This window comes from Doryrhamphus excisus, linkage group LG2 (genome assembly GCF_037039965.1).
Source record: "Doryrhamphus excisus strain RoL-2023G ecotype Guam linkage group LG2, RoL_Dexc_Guam_v1.1, whole genome shotgun sequence".
Lineage (NCBI taxonomy): Eukaryota > Metazoa > Chordata > Actinopteri > Syngnathiformes > Syngnathidae > Doryrhamphus > Doryrhamphus excisus.
Genome location: NC_136358.1, coordinates 3,015,664 through 3,033,417, shown reverse-complemented (window position 1 = coordinate 3,033,417; position 17,754 = coordinate 3,015,664). Strand labels below are relative to the sequence as shown.

The window sequence follows — 17,754 nt, the reverse complement described above, 5'->3', positions numbered from 1 at the left end:
AAATAGCCCATTTGGACACCCGTAAAGAGACACGCAGGCTACGTTAATGTCTTTAGTCTTAACAAGCACAGCTCTCCTTGGTACAATTGCACAAGCGCACTCAAGTCACTCAACAAGCTAAAAAATAAATAAAAAAACTTGCGCTGTGATATTAATTACTGTTTTGTAAACAATGCACTTTGTGGAGATCATTGCACGTGCTCAGCATCAGCCGCCCTGCTAATTCAAGCCAGTGATTAAGCGAGTGAGGCTAGGACAGCTGTTCAAGATGAGTTCATTGGCATGTTTAATGAATTGCTCTCCAGATAATTATTCAATCATGACTTTGATTCATTCGCCACGTGTCGGATCGTGTGTCTGGTGGCGATGATGAGCAGGGGCGGAATCAGTGGACAGCATCTTTTAGTTTTTTAGATTTAGCAGGATGTAATTTAGTATTATAACAATGGTAACACTCAGTTTTTTTGTTTAAATGCATTTTTTTTTACATTGAATGCCAAAGATTAGTTAAAATCTGGTGTAAATTAGAATTGCCAAGCAAAATGTTAAATATTAAACCCTTACAGACACTTTTTGTTAAATTATAGTTTATAGAAAAAAATGTTCTTGAAAATGTTAATGGAATTTGTTTTGTGTTGGCACACTCTTTTCATTCAATAATGAAAGATATTAGAAAGATTTCAGTTGAAAAATGTCCGCAATTTGGTTTCCGGCACGTCATTTATGGGCAAAGTTGAGTTCCCGTGGCCAAAACCAGTTGAGAACTGATTTAGAGCATCTGTGACTAGCATTGGGTCCTTAAAAACGACAAAGCGCTCCTGTCATTTACGTATAGGACATTTGACTAGTGTTTTTTTGCAACAACCTGCCACCATTTTTCCTTTGCTTTTGTCGCTTGCATGTTGCAAGCTTTTTCCAGACATAGTAGCAACCATGTAACAGAAGCAAAGCCTAGGCAAAAATCATTTGTGAGAGATCTTGTCAAACAGATTAATCCCTCCACCCTGAGCCTCGGGGTTCTGGACCGATTTTTCCCTTTTTTTCTGTCATGCTGCTTTGCCAGGCTCTCTCTTGATAATACCCCAAAGATAAAATTAATTGTGCAGGGAGATGTGGGATGGGGAGTATCCAAAAGGACCTTGAGCAACACATGAAGTGCTCTCTGTATATCTCTCTTCCCGCTACTCTGCATGTGAAAACAGAGAAACCATTAAAACGTCACAAGCGTGGCACATTGCACCAGCCGTTCTCAACGCTCGATGATTGTGGTAGATTTTGCCCTGTAGAATTTTCTTTTTTGAATTCCTGGCAAAACATTTCAGAAGACTGCAGTGGAAAAGCCCCTGGTCATGCAATGTGGAATTCTACAATGTGTATATACATATATTTTTAGATAATATCCATTCAATGTTGAAATATCAATTCAACTCAGTTTGACCAAGCAACAGGTTATTGCAAAATCGAAGCAAATAGAGATTATTTTGTATGCTAGCAGTTCCAATGCATTTCCCGCATTTTGTATTTTTGGTTTTGTAGATTTTTGTTTCCCACAATCCCAACACGACAAAGCGTTTGCAACTATAGCCGTTTTTCCTCAATATTGGCCTTCAAAATGGTAATCCCTCCTTTATTACAGTTAATTGGTTACAGACCCGATGACAGTAAGTGAATTTCCGATTTCTCATGCTACTGAAGGAAAAAGTGTCTTCATACTTTTGACTTGTACTTTTTGTTTACTCTTTATTGTAGCCTTATAAACATAACCATAAATGTTCATTTATCCCTTTCATTCATGATTTATAGACATTTGGAATTGCGTACTGCATGTAAAACTATATTGTAAAACTACAAATGTGTTAACATTTTGGGCCTTTTGAAACCGAGGTTGCACCGCTACTGAATTTGATACCAAGGTGGACACTTGAAAAATCTATCAATGATAGCTAACATGAAAAATAATCAGTTGGAAAAAATAACAACGGGCATAACTAGGAGCTAACATGAAAAATAATCAGTTGGAAAAAATAACAACGGGCATAACTAGGAGCCCTGTGGTGCTCCACTGTTGAATCTCATTCAATAGCATAACAAATGTCGCCGAACTTTTGACTGTGTGGTGAAATTACGAATTATGTGCGAAAAATTATCCAAAAAATATTGCCTCATATTCTCTCTGTAGTTGAGAAGAGAACTTCAAGTCCCCTTTATGTGACAATGCCAGGCATTGCTAGCGACAGAAAAGACGGCAGCGGGAAGCAAGAGCTGGAGACAAGGTAGAAGCTAATGACAACCCCCTGGGGGACAATTAGGAGTTAAGCCTGAGGGGCTTTGCTCAAAGGAGGCGACAGCTTCTTTAAGAGCTAATCACAATGCTTTGAAGCTAAAGCAGTGACGGAATAATCACAAAGACGCCATGGGCCATGTCAAACATCGCCTAAAAGTAGCTGACTGTAGAAAGCGTCGATGAACAAGCAGCATCTTTTGCTCCTCAGCATTTCCAACCCTATGTTGACACTCGGTGCATCACTCACTGTGAAATACCTGCCAGTGATCAAGGCGGAGAGATAATGGCCGCCCTCGTGACGGACATTTCCAATTAGAAGGGCTAAATAAATAGTGACTCATCTCCTTCTGTGATTTATCAGTCTGTTGTGAAGCGCCCAAAACAAGGCTATTCGACTAAATTGTCCTGGGGGGCCACATTTTCACAAAGCTAATGACCAAGGAAAACCAGACTACTGCAAAAATAACTCATCACAAATCTTTAATGTGACAGGAGTGCTGTGCCGTTTTTACGGACCAACTGCAAACACGCAAGTCACAGAGATTTTATTTCATTGGTCCCAAACCTTTTTTGAGTGCAGGGACTGCTTGTAGAGGCATTTCATTGACACCTAACTTTGTCTTGCACTTACACATTACAGCTAAGCTCAAAGACCAACTGCATACGCCTTCAAAATAAAAGCACTGCGTGTTTCATCTTGTGACTGCACTGAACAAAATAAGGGTCTCAGAAAAGTAGCTTACAATGAAACATCAAATGAAAAGGACAAAATGAATCACTATTGGTGCAAGCCTTGTTTGTTTTCCAGAGATATTATCATCACATTGTTGTTTGATGTGGGGGGGACAGGCAGTGCGCTAGCATGAATTAACTTGACACAGAATAAATACAAACGCTAGCACTCAACACACTCATAACATCATGGAAACTGGGGTGCTGGAGCCTATCCCAGCTGTCTTTGGGCGAGAGGACACCCTGGACCGGTCACCAGCCAATCACAGGGCACATATAGACAAACAACCATTCACACTCACATTCATACCTATGGACAATTTGGAGTGGCCAATTAACCTAGCATGTTTTTGGAATGTGGGAGAAAACCGGAGTCTGACTTTGTATATGGGGAGAACATGCAAACTCCACACCGAGATGGCTGAGGGTGGAATCGAACTCTGGTCTCCTAGCTGTGTGGCCTGTGCGCTAACCACTCGACCGCCGTGCAGCAAAACTTAAGTTTAATTTAAAAACAAAAAACAAAAAACAAAAGAAGTAGCCTCTGGGCTGAAGCTCGTCCATGTGCTAATGATCGGTGCTCCAGCCTGTGCGCTTAAAAAGCCACCAAATTCTCTCCTCCTGTGTCACAAAACACCCGAAGCTGCAATCATCCAGACACAGCTGGCTAGCTGCACCGCTGTAGATTGCCTTTTTTCAATTAACTCCAGCCAACATTATCACAACGCAGAATCATGGTTGTGAATAACTTCTATAAGCTGGGGGTGCGAGTAAAAAAAAAAAAAAAAAAAAAAAAAAAGCCCCCCTCCATATTTTGTAAATAAAGTGACATGACTCATTAATGTGATGAATGACTGTGCAATTCCCTCCCATCAAAGCCCCCCCTCTTGCAAGGGCCATTCTGGGGGGAAAAAAACTGTTAAAACGTGCGGCTCAAAGTGCTGAAGCAAGCAAAGCCGCCAGCCAAACTCTTTCTTTTCAATTGTTGACAGTCCCAAGGACCCATTTTGTGTTAACAGCAAATCATTAACGTCACACACCACTCCTTCCGACCACAGTCACTAGCGCCGCCATAGACTGATGATGTCTGGGGGGGGGGGCAAAGAGAATAGTCAAAAATCCTCAATATGACAGGAGTGCTTTGCTGTTTTTCAGGACCAACTACAAACCTGCTCATTGTATATAACAGGACAGGAATAATTTCACCGTATAAACAGAAGATTGCCGCAAGACTCTTGGTTATTTTTTTTCTTATTGGTGAACACTGCTGGGATTTATTTTTGATTTTTTGCCGGTTGAAAAAAAACTGCGTCCACACTGTCAAATTAGTAAACTGACATCCCGACATGAAATGGATGGATAGATGGGTTTCTGTGCATTCGAAAACTATCACAACTTCAACTTTACCATTAAACAGTTCTACAATAATGACAGACAACTTTTGGAGCGATGAAATGAATGACTTTTGTGCAATGACAAAACACTCCAAGAACACCAATAAACAATTTCTGGAACAATGAAAAATTACATCTATAACTTGGAACATGTTGTTATACCATATGACTACCAAATAACCCAAATAATAATAAAAAAATAAAACCCTCTGACTTTGTATTTAGAAGAAGTAGCCATTGATTTCCAGTGCAATTCTGTAAACACAGAACAAGCCAGCTGAAGTTTTTACCTTGGGCGGCATAAATGGACTCCTTGCATCCATAGTAAATAAACATGTCACTTATTTTATTTTGTAAGGTCATTTTCTACAAGGCAGCAGTTAGTTTGCCAGCATGTAAAACAAGCTCAAGGCTTATAGATTTCCTTGACAGCTTGATGGTGTTCTCACAATGACTTCATTTGGATTTAAATCAAGTTCTTGAGGACCAAAAATATCCTCCTTGGCAAAGTGGGACACACCGTATTACTTACTTTTGACAATTTACTCCCGAGAGCACCCTAACTCCCTCCACCCCTTAGCCCTTGTCTTGATTACGGGAGTTCCTCATTGATCAATCACTGTCAGAGAAGGCTGCTCTGTAATTGTTCTAATCATGACTGATAATCCTCCTTTTCTCTCTGTCGCAGGTCTCAGGAGAGAGAATGTTCCCTGACTTTCACACCTTCAACCTCAAGGTAGGCTTTTTCTAAAGCTCGCTATATCTGGAGGTGGGGGTTATCTTTTACGGCCAAATGGTCTTTAAATAGGGGAGGGGGGGGGGGGGCTGCAACGTGCCATGAAACTACATTGAGATAAGAGAAGGTTGCCGACATGTTTGAATCATTTCACTAGCCTCGAATAGAATGCAATGCCTATAAATATTATTTATGGCTCAGTCTCTCGAAAGGCGTGCCAAAAGCGTGGCATAGCATGACTTAGCAAACACAAATGAAAGTTATTTTCTAACCAATTTGCATATGAAAATAATGAATCACTGTAACCGAGGATGTATTTCTACATTTTTTTTCCCCAAACCGAACCCCAGATTCCAAAATAAGTATTTATACATCTTTTAGAGGTGATGACACAACTGCACAATAGAAGAGATCATGTTTTAGTTTTAAGCTATAAATAATGGCCACAACTTGGCAACCTGGCAACTGTGCACTTTCAGTACAAATCTTTGATTTCTGAATAAAGTGGCGGAAATTAAAAATGTATTTTTAAAAAATCTGATTCATTGATTAATCAAAAACAACTGATTAATTGTTTTTAAAAAATAATCGTTAGTTGCAGCCATACTGGACATAACACCATAGTTCTGTATTTGTCTCTGTTGTTATTGTCTGAATTTTGATGACAAACCGAAGCAATAAGTCGCAAATACTGGGGTGTATGTTGTGTGCTGTATGTTGTTTTAGCTGCAGCAAAATGAAGTGTTGTTTTTATTTGGTTATAGCTGCAAATCACAGTAGTCTGCTTCATGTACCTCGAAGACACACAGTGCAAGGTTTGATCAAGCTCGAGAGGATCTTTGACTAGCGTTTTTCCAGTAGACTGTTAAAAATAGCAGGGTTCTCGTGTCACATCAAGAATCTTTCACTGGCGCTTTTATATTAGAACCTGATATCATTGCAGGATCTTAGAGTCAAAGACAGCACATTGGATGGTTGACTAGCGTTTTTGCAGCAGGTCCATAAAAACAGTAGAACCTTACTGTCATATGGACGATCTTGGACTACCATCTTTTTTGCAGTAGGTTGTGCTAGTGCATTGACCTGAATATGAGAAGACCCCTCTTTTTCCAGGAACCATTTTTGGAAAAATATTTTTTTATTGCAAAATCATAGGCGGAAACGGACAGAACACGAGTCCCTCTCTATCTCTCTTGTTTTGGCAGAAGTCACCCAGTTGGCACCATCTATTGGTTCGCGTGTATGCATGTATGACGAATGTAAGAGCAACTGTCTTTTTCGAGGGAAAAAAATACCTTCTTATAATTGGGCCGATAAGGTTGAACTATCTACAGCCGGGTGCTTGAACCTACAGAACATTCTACAATTCGAAAAGGACAACCCTCATAGGATTTGTCAAAGCCCAAAAACATTTAACAAACAAGTGCTCATAGTAATGATAATAATTTGTTATATTGTTACAGGAAATGGCAGCATGCTAAAGGTTCCACAGCCCCTGACATAGGGTGTGATGGACCGTGCTGCTCCTTTCAATTGTCACTTGTTAGCTCATGTAGATTTTCATGAATACAATAGCTGACATGACGCCATCTGTCACGTCTGGCCACAAAGACATGTGCACAATTGCAAACGCCTGATATGCAAATCCGGGACCGCTGTACTTCATGCAAATGTCGATTTCCGAATGTCATTTATATGACAGCTGTAGCGCCTGCCTGCTTCCATAATGTTTTGACTGCAGTGAACAAATGGAATCCTGCTCGTCAGCGAATAAGAGGACGGTCAGAAAACCTCCGTGACATGATTGTTTTTATTCAACTTTGAAAACATATTAAGGATTAATGCTGATACGGTGATATGCAAACACTGTGAAAATAATTGAGGAAAAAAAAGACTATTTTTACATTTTAGAATGTTGACTAGTCGGGCCTGCATTGGCATTTAGTGAGATTGCTATGTCATTGTGTGCCGTAAAGGATTATGTTCTACGGGAGGGGGGCAAAGTTTTTAAATTTAAAATGTAATCAGCACAATCACCATAAGCAATCAGTTCCTCTTCATTTCACCTGATCCAGCCCACCACCACCATCCTCCACCCTGCTTTAAGAGAAAGCATCTTATCACAGCGCCCGGATTAAGTCTTGACTTTGATGACTATCTGAAAGTTGTTTTTTTTTTTTTTTTTCCGGGAGGTGGGGTATCAAAAGTTTACATTTGAGATGATGTTCAAGGATGTGGACATAATGTAAGGCAGAACGTGTCAGAGCTCAGGTAGTTGTGGTGTTATCTGCATACCTCATGTACTAATAATCTGAGGCTGTCTCAGTTAGTTCAAGCTCCTGACTAAACGGGATGCGATAGAAGGTGAAATAGTATATGACCATCGGAAATGTTTTTAAATGTGCTATCTACCATTTTCGCTTCTACTGCATCCTGTTTATGGAGCAAAACTAGTGTTTTTTTTTTCTTCGGTACATGCTCATGTGTATACTGTATGTGAGTGTGAATGGCTGTGATTCGCCCGCCTCTCACCCAAAGTCAGCTGGGATAGGCTCCAGCACAACCCCGTGACCTGAGTGAGGATAAGTGGCAAAGACAATGGTTGGGTCTAAGAAGTATGTGAAAATATTTTGAAGACATTTTTTTACCAATGTGAATTACTCTCCTTGTTTTGTTTATCCTCTCAATGAGCAACATAAAAAATTCCAAAGGAGACAGTGCATGGGCTTGGGCATCTGGTTAGGATACCTTCTGGACGCCTCCCTGGGGAGGTGTTCAGGGCACGTCCAACCGGCAGAAGGCCTCGAGGAAGACCCAGGACACGTTGGAGAGACTACGTCTCCCAGCTGGCCTGGGAATGCCTCGGCATCCACCGGGAGGAGCTGGATGAAGTGGCCGAAGAGAGGGAAGTCTGGGCCTCCATGCTCGGGCTGCTGACCTCAGATAAGCGATAGACAATGTATGGATGGTTAGTGCAGCCTTGAACCTCATCACACATCACTGACAACCACAGTTAGATGGTGACTAGTTTGCTGCCTAAATGGGATGCAGTAGAATTAAAAATAGTACACATGGGGAGGAGTTTGGTGGCAAACCATTAAGAACTCCATATTAAAGTTTGTTGTAGTAATTGCAGTAAAAACCATAGATAGTGATTGGAGTGAGGTTCCCCCTCAATGATGAAATTAGCGCATTGCTACATCCGCGAATCAACATGTTGGCATGACCATATTTTTTGATGAAACTTATCATTTGTCTTATCGTTAATTAGGATAAAACAGTCACAGTGACAATGTTTCGTTAGGTTCAGGACGCTACAGGGTGCTAATTTTGCTCATATTTAGACCCTGACTACATCATTAATGAAATGTCTTGTAATGAGTTTGCTGGAAAAGGGGAATTAAATGTCTAAAACGCTTAGGGGATATCGCTGTTGAATTACAATCAATGGGAAGCACAGCTGGATCCTGAGGTGTTTGGCCACTTGTTTAGAGTGAGTGCTTTGTTATTGACGCCGTCGCTCAATTGGTGAGCCAGAGCTGGAGCTCGTTCTTCTTGAGCACAAACATTGATTAGCAAACGACGTGCTTACTTTGTGCTTTCACACCTTGCCATGCATTTATTACGCTGCACGGGTTTGGGGAATAGCTAAAGCTATTGAGCTATTGGAAGCCCAGACAATGAATGCACTACATGTTATGTAATCATGTCTGAACTGGTTGGTTTGATATCGCCAGACTTTGCTAGTTCGGCAATACTGAAGACATCTAAGGTAGCTAATCCATGGACCACATAGGCATACGATGCTGTTGTACATATTTCAAGTCAATATATATCGTAAACCATATTGTAAAGCAGGGGTCTCAAACACGCGGCCCGCGGGCCAAATGTGGCCCACAGGACACTAGTTTGAGGCCCCCGCCTTGATATGAAAGTTTAATGTTTGATATGGATGCTGTATGGTATCATGTACCCAGAAAAAATTATTATGTTTGATTAATGTTCATGTTAAAGGTTAAATAATTGTTAATAGTTATCCTCCCTATCCGTGTGGAAGTGGTAAGTTTTTTGGCTTTTTTAAGTTTAAAGGAAATAACTTGGAGGCTACCGTTTAGGTTGCTAAATCTCTAGTTTGTGAGTTAGCATGTGTCTCAAGACCCTGAAGTTGCGCAATATGTTGTAAATAAAAAGAGTATAAATGTGACTATAGTCGTGTTTTGTCATGTCTACAGGGCTCTAATAATGCTTTGTTCATTTTAATCTGAAAAAATAATTTGTCTACCCACCAACTATATGTGGTTTCTTAAGTTTTTATTATTTGCTGTTTTATTATTATTATATGTATTTATTACTGATTGATTGATTTTCTTTATTCTTGATTTGTTTATTTTTCATCTTATTTTGTGCAGAAAAATAAAAATTAAGATATTTGAGTCCCTGTGCCACATAGAGCATCTTTGAGTAGCAGTAGGTTCTAAAAATCAGCAGAGCAACCATGTCATATAGAGCAGTGTTTAGCAGCCTTTATTGGGCCAAGGAACATATTTTACAATAATTTTATGGCACACCACCATGCGTGTCATGACTTATTCTGTTTTATGAATCGACATCATTGTTGTAGCGTGAGGGAATCGCTGCCATATATTTTGGGGTTTTGATGGTTCAGACTTTCATTGCATCAGTAAAGTTGGTATTAATCTCTAGAGTTCTGCAGACACAGATGTCATAGAAAAGATCAAGTAATACCTCTATTTCGCCCAGTGGCGCGGCAAGGGTCCTTGGGGGATGAAAGCAAGAAATTCATGGGACCCCCACCCTTTCCGTACACAATGAAAATCGTGTCTCAAGTGGGGAAGTCGGTGGCGGTAAACAACAAACATTGCATTGACGCAGATGCGCTTAAGGCAGGTAGGGCCATGCTGGGGCCTTTATCCTAATGTCAACATGCAAAATACTAATTTTTCAATTACAATTACAATAAAATGACTGTAAAAAGTTTGGGAACCACTGATGTAAAAGATTTGTGTTTTAATAATACATTTTGAAAGACAGCAGATTGCACATTATTCCAATCTACAGTACTGTTACATATACAGTAAATACTACGTTACACTACAGTCAGCTATTTGCGCCATTTTGTTCACTTTAAAATCACCTTCACAGTCTAAAACTTGCTGCTTATTTTCACACTGTTTACATTAAAACCCAGCCAGCAGGGAAATAGCTCTCCTCATAAGGAGTGAGATGGACTAATCTAGCCAACATTGGATTGAACCAAAAGACCTTTTAGAAAGCGCCAAAAAAATGACAAGCGATTATCAAAGCGCCTCCAGGCTAGAGACGGCGTAATCCCCCAGATGTTGAAGTCCGAATTAGATCCCTCAAACAATGTCAGGTTGTCTACGCCGGTTAAAGCCTCGCCATTTTAGTCCCAAAATGAAGTTGACCCCGTCAGAAAGCTTAAGGACGTAACAAAGACCCCCGAGCTGTCGTATTCCTTCATCTGCGTTCATCTCCTCGCTGTAATAAGTCCACTCTCTAGTCAGACCACAGGGCTAATAAGGCTTTTATCTGCTTTCTGACTGATATTAGATATTAACACCTCATCAACATTAAGCCAGCGGTGGGCTATACCACTGCTTTCCTCCTTCACAATCTGTATTATCCCAACCATGTCCCCCAATGAAATCTTATAAAATTCAAATTAAGCAGCCACACGGAATAGCCGGAAGGACTCCGCTGCCCATCACTCACTCCCAAGCAACTCTGCGTTTGCTCTGCTAAAACGGCTCATTTGGTCAAGTGTGAACGCGATCACCCGAAACCCTGTTGTGTATAAGACCCCCCCCCCCCATTTATCAAGGGGTATCGGTTCGCTTTCAATTGAACTCTGGTGTGGTTTGGTTCACTTGCAGAGTCGCTATATTACAATACCAAAGACAAAATATTACGAAAAGGTGATATATAACAACAACAAATGTTATTTTGGAAAACTAGCATTGTTATATATAACAAGGTTATTTTTTTTCTGATTAAAAATTTTAACTTTTACAAGAAATATTGTTACAATAAAATGTTTTACAATAATGACAAAAGTATGAGACTGAAGTCTTAATATTACAAGGAAAAACTTCTGTAAAGAAAATAAAAAAGGCACATACAGTAAAGTCTCGTTATATCGATATCGGTTATAACGAATTACTGCTTATTACGATACTATTTTCATTTCCCGGCAAATTTCTAGTCTTTTATGATATAATTAGTTCCGCTAGTACGATACCCGGTTATTATGATAATCCGGTTACTACGATGCCCTTTTCATCTCCCGCCAGCCAATTTGGTCTGCTTATATCGATACAAAAGCAGCTTAAATCAATCTTTGCTTAAGGATTTCAATTTCAGGGCTTCTGAAAGTGTACATATAAAAAAAAAAAGTAAAATAAAATGAATGTGACCTTGGAGGAACGGGGTGCCCCTCTAATATAATGCTAAAAGAAACACTATTTTACATTTTTGGTCCGGACCAGCGACTGAACCACAAGTGTGACCGCAGTTTGCAAGCGTCGCAAATCAGCCACAATCTTTATAAAATACTCTGAAATGGATCTTGGCAGAAGCGTATGAGTGATAAATGCTGCGCCGCCGGTGATGAAAATATGTCTGAGTGACACAATCAGGATTTGTTGGTTGTAAAAAAAAATTATATATATATATATATATATATATATATACTATAAATAGGCACTTCAGTTGGGTGATCTTTGCCATCTTTACTGCAGGGGGTAGTAGAGCATTTGTGACATTCTTTTGCATCATAACACTTAAAAACATTTTTATCATTAACATATTGTGGACTGACACATGACAAGCGGTTATATTTGTTTTCAGAAGTATCAAAAGCCACTGTTTCTCACATGGGGGAGGAGTGCAAAGGTTTCTTATCATCCCTTGTGGCATCTTTTGTCAGGTGCTGTGTGGAGAAAAAAAGAGAAATATTAACTGGAAAATATAGCTGGGAGAGATAGAAAATAAATTACTTGGCTGTGGAAAGGGAAAAGAAGGAAGATATTTATCAAGTGGAGATGGAAATGTCTGCTAAGTCTGTGCCCTGGCCGTGAAGAATTAAAGGGATGTACTCTTCGATGGACAATGGAGCTTTTAATTGGCATTTTTGGTTCTAAATTAGTAGATACTCACAAAAAGGACACTACTATAGCAATGGTTATACTTTACAGTAGCCAGTGAACAGTTTGATTAGCATTATACAATTGCGATGCAGAGAGAATGACATAACGCACATGTCTGGCCTGGTAGTTTCATGGTCTGGGGCTGCACAAGGGCTGCTGGCATTTGAAGAGCGGTGGGTCATTGAGGAGAAACAATAATTTCAACATGTACCCAGCCGTTATTGTCTAAATAGCTGGCAACACATATGAGTATTGATGGTGGGGGCATAAAGCCGGTTGCTGAAATATGAATCGTGTACTTGCTTTGTTAGGTACTGTATATGCTATGTAATTTAGTTAAATAAAAAAAAAAACATGCTTAACTTGTGAAACCAATGTGCAGTCTTGTAGATAAGTGAGCATGTTAGCAAGTATAAAGGTTAAACTATCAGGGATATGTCCTCAATCCATCTGACGCCAATTGCACACATGCAGCTCAAGGTACGGGAGTCCTGGGGTAGGCATGGCACGCTGGTGTTGGTTGTGGTGGTGGGGGGGTTTAAAGAAAACTATTGAGTCAATATTGATTGATCCCGTAGCCTTAGCAATTACCTCCATGTGCAGAAGACCATGTTAAGGTCAGTATTATCTTTGCTCATTTTACGGGTCATCTACCCTGGCTTTTCCACTCAGCCAACCGCCGGGACAAATTAACAGGGGTAAACACTTTTTGCTCACCTTGATGAAATTTACGGTGCAAAAGGGGGGGAAAAAAAAGTCTAGCATAAGGTGTGGGAAGATGGCGCATTGGAAGGTTGACCCCTTGGTATTTTGCCGGTGACGGGAGCTCGGTGCTAAAGCACCATAAATCAGATGCCGCAGTGAAAGTGCTCAGTGAAAATGTAATGAGGCTATTAAAATCATGTATTTTATAGGACAAGTGGGAACATGCTATTTGCATTGTTGAATGATGACTGTGTTTTTTTTTTTTTTTTTTTAATGCAAAGTGCAAAATAGTAAAATGATGACAATATCCAATCATTATTGGCTTTTTCAGGGCTTCAAGCTTGGTTTGGTTAAAATGAACTCTGGTGTGTTTGCCCTGCTGGTACACTTTGTTTGGTCAAGTGTGAATGCGATCATCTGAACTCATCTGCACCAAACATAGGCAGTGATAACCGACCGCTTGCATGTGAACTTTGGTGTGGTTCGGTTAACTTGAGTTCAATTGTAAACGCTAGATGGACAAAAGACACGGACAAGTATTTGTCCATTATGTAACGGATGTAAAGTCCTTACTTTATTGTGGAGTCTTTGGTCGCATGACGAAATACCAGTATGAACACAAAGTAAACCTCAACAATGTGTAAAAAAAAAAAAAAGTGTGACCAAAGCCTTTAATTAACATTAATGCTGTGATGTTGCCAATGTAAAATCAATGTCAGTTATGATGATTCTCATAGTGATTGTCAACAATACTAGGAATTTGTTTTGGTGAAGTAGGTGCAGACACATCTATTAAAAATGAAAATACAAAATATACAGTATAAATATATATACACAGTATGTTTTTTGTTTGTTATTCCGGAAGCGCAGTCTGATTATTTCAAAGGAGTCCAAACTGAGCATTAATGTAACACATAGAGTTGTGTGACAATGTGGCAGAGATGGGGTGTGAGGAGTATCAAGGGGGGGTTCCGGGCCTTGTTGATAAGGCTGTGACAGCAGACGGGAAACAACTGTTCTTGTGGAATGAGGTTTGTGTGTTTGGAAGCGAAAACCCACGCACGCACGGGGGGAGTACATGTAAACATCACCAAGAGATTCCAGAGCGGGGAATCGAATCCAGTTCTAGCTGTGTGGCATGCATGCTAACCACTCGTGCACCATGCACCACTTCTTACATATCCCATTTCCGAGAATTTTTGAAAATTTCATCCAAATCTATCCAGAACTTTTCAAGTTATTTGGAACAAAAACAAACCAAAATACACACCATCAAAAATGTAACCTAAAGGTAAAAAACGTAAAAATATTGACTTGACCATGATGTAAGAATACTGCAGTTTAGATGAATAAACAGCCTGGCTGTAATTACAGTAGTGCTTTGTATGAAAAACAGTAACCCTCCCCCGCTTTTTGTTGTTGTTTGGCTTCCCCATTTGCTCCTGTGACAATTTAAGTTTGTCCATTTAACATCCCTGCAGTCGCTCTTATCACCTCACCTCACCTGCTGAGATGTGACACCTTCCCCCGGATTTGCTGAGGGATGTCTAGCCCCCCCACAACCCCGCTAGCATTAACAAAAAAATAAAAAAAGCGTGATCCTGTAAGCAAGACTGACAACACAATAATACTAATCTTTCATTGGTGGATTATCAGATTTGGAGCCCCCTGCTTGTTTATGGGCTCTGAGACTATCGAAAAAGTTGATCTGTCAAGTTTATCGTACACTTGTCGCGTCAAGGCAGGGTTGTTTTTTTTTTTATCTTACAGTCGGCTGTGGATGGAAGATAAGCCTTGGATCAGGAAACTGAGAACTTTTTTTTAAATCCATTTAAAGAAAAAGGCATACAGGTGTGATTTTTTTTTTTTGACCTCTTTGTTGGCTGAAATCCACCAGACTCAAGTTAACCTTTTTTAAAAGTGGACATAATCCATCCTTACTCAAGCTGCTGCCTTTCAAAGAGGAGGGTTCCTATCAATGTGTTGTTTGGAAGTCAGGAGTCCATTATTGAACCTTTCTGGCAGTGGTGGGTTCACAAAGTCAGGCTAACTGCTTAGCTACCTTTTCTCCTAAGGTCGCCACCCCTTCAAAGCGTCCTCTGTCAGAGGATATCTGGGAAAAACAGTTCCCGATGCAATCGTTATCTGCTTTAAATCACGTCTTATCGGGCGTGCAAGGTGGGCATGTTTGGTCATCTATTCCAGTAACTGCAAAAAACTAAGTTATTATGTTGACCTGATTATGACACACCTGATTTTCACAAGACATTGGTTATTTTTTTTCAACACAAAAACGAAGACCCAACCTTTATACACATATGTCTTTCTATTTTCTGTGCGTGCATTGGATCTTTCACTAAATGGGAAACACTTCTGGGGAAAAAAAAATTGACTCGAAAGCAGGCTGCACTGTGGCGACTCCCAAATTGTCCATAGGTATGAATTTGAGTGTGAATGGTTGTTTGTCTATATGTGCCCTGTGATTGGCTGGCCAGCAGTCCAGGGTGTACCCCGCCTCTCACACGAAGACAGCTGGGATAGGCTCCAGCATGCCCGTGACCCTTGTGAGGATAAGCAAAATACAAGATTATCCGCCGTCAAAATCAAAGAAAATATAGAATATAAGACCACCCTCTTATTAGACATCTTTTCAATATAAAAGATAAAATTAAAATTATATAATAACTTGACACGTATCTATGATGTCCCTGAATATATGTAAGATGACACTCTTTTGAGACCATTTATTTATTGGGAGGAAAAGCTTTCAAGGCAACATCACATTGATCATATAAGGCAACCTTTTTTTCTTCAAGAATGAAAATAATTAATAATGTTTGTAGACAAAATTACTGCAATGACCTGAATATAAAATGAACCTTTTTTTCAAGACCCACTTTTGGAAGAAAAAAAAGTAATAAATGATTCATATTATCATCCCCTCAAATATGCGGTAGCGACAAGTTTTCTATGTTTAGACACATGCTGGAATCGTAAACGTGACACACAAGGCTGATCATACAGTAATCATGCAGATGAAAATCTCCAAGTGGAAATTAAAATAGCGTTAAGGTCACATCTGACTGCGTTGCTACACTGCGGCTCGTCCTTGAAAGGATTGTCTTTTTTTTTTTTTTTTTTACATCGTTTAATTTGCGTGACATCAAAGAAGTGATGTTAGCGCAGTGCAACCTGGTGTCAACATGTTCTCATTCTTATTCCACTTGTGGGTGTCGTCGGTCTGCAGCACACGGACCAGAATGCTACTCAATTGTTGCAGGGGAACATCTGCCACCTTTGCTGGCGTGCTCGCCTGCATTAGCCACAAACTCCTCTTTTAGAACCCAAGACACCAAAAGCTTGACTGTACAGTAGTTTTCATTCAGTTAACTGCGGATTACATATTGTTCTATAAAATAGGGCCAATGATTGCACTCAGTGGTAACTGTTTACCTTTAAAAGTGTAAGCCTGTTTGCAAAAAGTAACAAATTGTTGTATTGACCAATATATAAGACAATCCAAAATATAGTATGAAGCCATCTTTTTCCACATCTGTTTTTGGAAAACAAAGTTAAGATATGGCAATGGTTGGGTTTTATTTGAACATGCATAAAAGTTATAATAGAATACATCACTGTTTTTCGACAAATGTTTTGAGGTGTAAAAAAAAAAGGTCTTAGCCGTCATTTGTTTGAAAATGGGTTTTGAACCATACCAACTTCAGTTCATCATGGAGTACCACAAACACTTTGTGACTGTTGAGCATTCTTTACTCTTACGCTCTGTACAGAAAACCATCCGTCGCTTAAAAATGTCCTCGATAAGCGAGGCCTGCTCGCTAGATCTGTCGTCAGGGAGCCACAAACAGATTGAGCCCTGCAAGATGGATCTGTCGGCACTTCATTGTGCATATCTCTATTTAATGATATGATATTTCATTTCCCAGCCAAAGAACAACACCATTACCCAAAGCAGCGAGTCGTAGCGACACATTCTGCGACGCATTCTGAGCCTCCTTGGTGGTGCCATCATTGAAATAGGCTTGCATTTGCTGTCTTTTGTTTTTATGCAGTTAAACATCTTATAGCCTTTTTTTCCTAGCGCATGAACATGATGCATACAATCCATTTCTATGCTCAATTGCTGTTGAGTAAAATACATTTATTTCAAATCAAAGACAAAATAATGAGACGGAATTACCTCACTGACCTGAATCAGAAAACCCTTAATGAGACCACCATTTTCTCAAGACCAGTTATTTTTATAGTAAGAATTTTTAAAGATGAAAAAAATATATATATGAAGACACCTTTCTCTAAAAAGACAAATAAAAACAAAAATATACTTTATTGACTTGAATATAAGACGGTCTTGAATGTAAGACGACCCCATAAAAGTCCTTTGTCGCCACCTGTTGGTTTGCATGTGTATAAGATGACATATTTTTATTTTTCTAACAATGCCATTTTTACTTTGGTTAATATGGTTATTCGTCTTACATTCGGGTCAAGGCGTTATGTTGTATCTTTGTTCTTTTTGTCTATTTTTCATGTACCCATGTTGGGGGAAAAAGACAATCAATATATATATAAAAAAAAAAAACATGTAATGACCGATATAGGATGCTCCTGAATGTAAGTCGACCCCCTCTAACAGCTGTTTTTTTTGCAATACTGTACATGTGGCCTTTTCTTCTTGCACATGAATACGATGGA

General features: G+C 39.6%; 1 protein-coding gene across 41 annotated transcripts in view; it reads left to right on the top strand.

Moving 5' to 3' along the window:
* The window catches only part of LOC131124820 (receptor-type tyrosine-protein phosphatase delta-like), a 259,050-nt gene that overhangs the window by 111,103 nt on the left and 130,193 nt on the right, over positions 1-17,754 (top strand). For all 41 annotated transcript variants that reach the window (XM_058065644.2, XM_078795428.1, XM_058065633.2 and 38 more), the window contains exon 8: positions 5,099-5,146. The gene's annotated coding sequence lies outside the window, so the exon portion shown is untranslated. The remainder of the gene's footprint in view (positions 1-5,098; positions 5,147-17,754) is intronic.